This window comes from Hippocampus guttulatus, chromosome 17 (assembly GCF_054856545.1).
Source record: "Hippocampus guttulatus isolate MCC_2025c chromosome 17, RoL_Hgut_1.0, whole genome shotgun sequence".
NCBI lineage: Eukaryota > Metazoa > Chordata > Actinopteri > Syngnathiformes > Syngnathidae > Hippocampus > Hippocampus guttulatus.
The window spans coordinates 13,487,755-13,493,683 of record NC_141277.1 but is presented as its reverse complement, the minus strand read 5'-3'; the positions used below and the strand labels follow the sequence as shown (position 1 = coordinate 13,493,683).

At 43.2% G+C, this 5,929-nt stretch overlaps 1 pseudogene; it reads right to left on the bottom strand.

Annotated features, from left to right (window-relative positions):
- Positions 1 to 275: 275 nt before the first annotated feature.
- Positions 276 to 5,024, bottom strand: LOC147192188 (stAR-related lipid transfer protein 13-like; annotated as a pseudogene).
- Between the last annotated feature and the right edge of the window lie 905 nt (positions 5,025 to 5,929).

Below are 5,929 nucleotides of genomic sequence, written 5' to 3'. Positions count from 1 at the left end.
GGGAGGGGGGGGGGGGCGACCGTGACGCAGCTTAACTGACCAGCTGCACGGTCCCCGATGCGCTCTGCAGATAATACTACGTCACGGGGGTAAAGAATCGGAGCGATGAAGACGGTGATAATAAGGATATGTATGCGCGTGTGATTGTTCAGTTGTGTATGTGTATGCGTGTACAGGTCATAGCTGCTTTGTCAAGGTCTGCTCATGAAGACAGTCCCGGCTTATCAGTCCATGGCCGAGAAGGAATGCGTACTTCCATCCAGGGGAAAGGGCCAGATAGCGTTGTTTGTTTTGGAGGGACGGCCGCCAACAATTTCAGACAGCTTTGAGTCCGAATTGAAATGGTGCATTCAAGTGCGCTCAGTTTGTTCGAGAACTGAAATATTTTCATCATCCGAGGCATAAAAACCTCGAAATTTTTGGTCGAAAACCGAATTGGTCGAGAACCGAGACGTTCGAAAACCGAGGTTTGACTGTGCTATGATCTGCCCTGCAATGCAAACAAGTTTGGCACCCCTCGTCTAGATGTTTTTATTACCGCGGTCTTGTCAAAGAGGCCCCAACACCGGAATCCCTTTTGTCCCGAGTGGTCCCGATGGTGTCTGTATAATTCTGGGAGACGGGTGTGGTTCTGCCCTCACCATCTTCACCATTCTCGCTGTCCGCAAGTACGCCGCGGCTCCAGTGAACCACGATCTGATGCAGGCCACTGATATGCTGGATAATGTCATCCAAGTGCGGGAACAGGTTGTCCTCTTTCTCCAAGTCGAGGATGTCTCCCGTGCTGGCTTATAGGTGGGAACGAGGACATTGTCGTATGCGCTCACCCGGCTGCCCCTCTGAGCTTTCGGGCACGGGGGCTTAGACAGTGGACGGCAAGACCAGTTGTCGTCCAGGTTCTTGCTTTTGGATGGGCGTGAGACATTGAGGTCAGCGGAGCTTCTCCCAGGCGCCAGGCTCTCGATGGACAGCGCTTTGGGAAAGGTACCTGGCTTGTGGTCTTTGGCGACATGAATGAGGAGGTTTTCATGTGAGCGGAACTGGGTCCTCTGTGCATCGGGCCTCTTTCCCAGGTCCTCTCTGCATTGGGCCTCTTGCCCTGCAAGGGGAGCTCCATGTCTTCCAGATATTTACTGCTTCATTTGCTGGCTGTCCGTGCTCGTGGAGGTGTGGGATCACGAATGGGGCTCACGTTCATCCTGGAAACGTCTGCGCAGTCGTCGTCAAAGTCATTGCCGCAGTTGCCGACCTCGGCAGGGGATGTTTCGCCATTGTTCTGTCATGGTTCTGTTTGTGACCAACAGGTGGCACTGTAGGGCTCCGCCTGCAGTTGCACACCTGTTGGTCATTATGTCATTAGTTGTATAAAAGGACTCCCGGCACGACCACTTGGTTTCGTGTCATTGTTCCTGTCATTGTTTGTTCTGTCATTTTTTGGTCATGTTTTAGTCACTGTTAGTTTGTTAGTTTTTGTTTGATACTTTGGATTTATTTTGTTCTTATGACTTTGTTTTAGATTTAGTTCTCTCTGTATTTCATTAATACAATTTGTACAAGATGTTTCTGCTCCAAAATTCCAAATCCGATCTGCTGATGATTTGCATGAGAGATTTTTTTCTACCAAATGGATATTTTGGGGGTGTCAAACTCATTTTTGTCGCGGGCTAATTTAAGATATCCTTTATTTGTCCCGCAATGGGGAAATTTACAAATTTGGGGTTACGTCTTCCCTCAGAGGGCCGTTACGACAGTGAAGCTACATAAATGTTTATATGTTATTACTTTTACACAGCAAACGGATGGATTACCAGTTTTGAAATCAGTTAAATCAACGACAATAGTTTCTTCAATTATTGTTTGAGTGAGTAGGGTAACAAAATTGTTACAAATTCTCAACATTATTTATTACAAATGACAATTTGATATTTCAGTTCAGATTTTAGCAAGGATCATGGAAGTTGACACACATAATTTGCTTTCGCGGGCCACATAAAATGATGTGGCGGGCCTTCAGTTTGACAACAGTGTGTTCGGTGGGAAGAAAACCCCTGAATAAATATTATTGATTTAGATGGTGAAAGAAAGAACTCAACGTCAAGATGTCCTAATAAATGACTCATGAAATGTACCACTGCTTAAAATTTGTTTGAAATGTGCAGTGCTGGGAACAGCAAGGATACTGCGCAGAACCCTCAAGCTTCCTGGCCTCTGGTAGAGGACCCGAGCTGAATGAGGGACGGACACCACCCGAGGGGTGAGACGAGGATTTAAAAAAAAAAATATATATATATATATATATATATATATATATATATTAGAGCTGTCAAACAATTAAAATATTTAATCTAATTAAAAATGCAACTGTCATAATTAACTCAAATGAACTAAAAAATTAATCGTGATTACTCACACATTTTTTATCGTTTCTGAATTTCCTTTTACATTTTTTGTCCTATTTTTCCCCATTTTAATGCTCTCATCAACTTGGAATCATGAATCAGTTTTCTATGTGCCAAATGCAAATATTTACTGAAATAACAATTTCGATTTTCAATTTTACATGAACATTTTTCACTTGGAGCAGTTGTTCACACATAATCTCTCACACAATATTACTGTCCATCAACAACAGTGAAAAAAATATTTTGTCACACAACAGCTGCTTTAACAGCTTTTTTTTATGAAATCAAAACAGCAATATAACATTATAAAGTGCACATCTAAGGTAAACTAGTACTCAGCCTATAGTGGATTTAAACCATGGTTGCATACTTCGTTTTTCTCAAGTTTGCTTTGAACACAGCAGTCTGTTTCTGTATGTTTGTTGGAGAATAACGAGACACCGGACACCAGTGTTCGTTATGTGCCGCTGTATTCAAAACTGTCGGCCGTACAAACAAGCGCACGCACTTCCCCCGTGCTGCTGGGGCAAATCATTCTGAAAGAGGGGGATTTCACTCCCCCTAACACAGTCAGGCTATGTTGATTGTGTTGGTCCTTCTTGCGCGGAAGTCTCTCTACGGTTTTTGTATAGACCTCATTTCGGATGACTACACTTGGTTCGATGACAACACTGGAGACGTTTTATTTTCGCTCGGTCGCTACCACAGCAGCTCACTGTCACTGTCAGACGAACACAGAGAAGCTCCACCCGCTCTATTTATATGGACACGGAACGCTGTAACCTTCCACACAAAATAGTTCCAAACAAGTAACAATCGCGTCAGTGGCATACTTCGTATACCTGTATGATACACAGAGAGAGAAGAACAGGTAACTTTGGTCTTGTCAGTGGAGCAATCTGGCAACTTTTTAAAAGTAAACTTTCCATTCATAAACTCTTTAAGTATTGTTGGGGGGCTGTCAATTTGCTCTTGGTACTCCTTGGACACAGGTTCTTTTATCTCTCTATAAGGTGGAAGAAGACCCAACACCACGTCGTCTTTTCTTCAGTTTATCACAACGCAACACGAATCGATTCGGGCTCCTGTGAGTCTCAGATTTCATCAGGAAGCCCCGAGCAACTACAGTCACACGTACATATAGGCATAGTATGTTCCATCCATCCATTTTCCGAACCGCTTGATCCTCACTAGGGTCGCGGGGGGCGCTGGAGCCTATCCCAGCCGTCTTCGGGCAGTAGGCGGGGGACACCCTGAATCAGTTGCCAGCCAATCGCAGGGCACACAGAGACGAACAACCATCCACGCCCACACTCACACCTAGGGACAATTTAGAGCTTCCAATCAACCTGCCATGCATGTTTTTGGAATGTGGGAGGAAACCGGAGCACCCGGAGAAAACCCACGCAGGCCCGGGGAGAACATGCAAACTCCACACAGGGAGGCCGGAGCTGGAATCGAACCCGGTACCTCTGCACTGTGAAGCCGACGTGCTAACCACTGGACTACCGGGCCGCCGCATAGTATGTTAATTATGTTAATTAGGGGCGGGCAGTCCTTCCTCTTATGTAAAAATCAGAAACAAAGAAAGGTCAATGCAATTCGATCTTGGCATTTTGACAAAGTACAGACCACATCTGCTGTGCACAAATTATGAGATTGGAGTTCCTTTCTCAGGAAAGTTGACAGCCTTCAGGAACTTTCCCGAGGTGGGGGACGCAAAAGAAGACACTTGGGGGCTGTTAATCACTCAAGGGGAAACAGCTCTAATATATATATATATATATATATATATATATAGTACATGTACTGTATATATAGTATTTCTATAGAATATGTATATGTAGCCGGTCTGTGGAAAGACTGGATTTAACACATACAAATACATTATTAAAGTGCAGACAGACTAATCATTACAATCCAATGTGTTGAGAGGACACACTTACTCGACACTTTCCGGCGTGTTGGGTGCACACAAAACACGTGGAAAAACACAAATGATCTCCCCTCTAAAGAACACATAAAACAACAGTTCATGTAATTTCACTGTCAGAAAACGTATTTACATCATGTCTCATCGAGAACACTTACGCAATACAGCTGTTCACCTGACCCACTAATGGCAGCATTCAAATTCCCAAACCACAATCTCTTACTCTACAAATATTCAGATAATAAATCAGCTGTCCGAATACAATCCCGAACATGCTTCATGGTAAAATAGTTCCCAATGACCTGAATATCGTCTGGGTTATAATGACGATTATGGTTATATCACGTTGAGGAAAGTGGCATCCACAGCTCAGAGACTCTCAGCCTTCAAACTCATGTCATCCTCCCTTCACTTCCTGGTCTAAGTCTTGCTAGCGCAGGAGTCTCCAACTCCGGGCCTGGAGGGCTACTGTCCTGTCTGTTTTCCAGCTCTCCAAGAAGGAACAAACCTGATTCAAATAATCAGGATCGTTCTAATGCTGCTTCAGAGCTGGCTGATGAGCTGATCGTCTAAATCAGGTGTGTTACAGCTCGAAGAGCCGGAAAACAGGCAGGGCAGTAGCCCTCCAGGCCCGGAGTGGGAGACCCCTGCGCGAGCACCGCGTGTTCCCGCGGGCTTTTATCTCGCATTACTCTTAAAGTGACAGTGCTACATTTGTTAAACAAGGCAGCCTTCACTACAAAAGTCGATGTATGGCCAAAGGTCGGTAACCTTTATGACTCAGAGAGTCATGAAAGCAAAATATTTGGAAATTTATTTCAGTGAGAGCCATATAATATAGTGTATTTTAAAAGCGAATTATTCAAAATGTCAGTATAATAAGTCTCTGAATGTATTCTTTTAAATAATTTTGATATATTACTCACCATTAATGTGAATGGTTTTCCGTTCCTCACGATTGCTCAAGATCCAGCAAAGCTAGCCGAATTATAGTCACCTTGCAGGGTTCATATGCGGAGTTGCTGGTGGCTAGCTTGCACCCTGCTCAGTAGCTTGCATGCTTCCTTTCTGTCCGCCTCGAACAAAGAGAAACCTTTCTCACTAACACATCGCTCAGCAGAGATCAACGTATGAATGAATCACTTGCTGTGTTTAAAAACAGGTTTAAAAGTCAAGTTTAAAAAAAACCTATATAAATCAGAGTTAAGATGGTAAATTGATTAAATGCTACAATGTAAGGGAATATTGATTATGAGTATGAGAGTAGAGTGATATTTAAATGTGCCAGTGGGCGTTGACTTTTTCCTTTCAGATTGTGAAATGCGAAATGAACAATCTCTTACTATTTTAATATAAATCAAGTTAAAACTCACAAAAAACAAGGGCTGGGACGAGATTAGTTTTTTTTTTACTTCTTACTTCCTTTGAACATGTAAATTGGTTGAATGATGACTATTTGTTATTTTTTTAATTATTTATTTAACTCCCCAAACAAACAACCCAAAGAAGGCCCTTGTGAGGATAAGCTGATCAGAAAATGGATGGATGGGTGTACAATGCCTCAATAACAATGTTTGCGATGCATGCTTGTCTA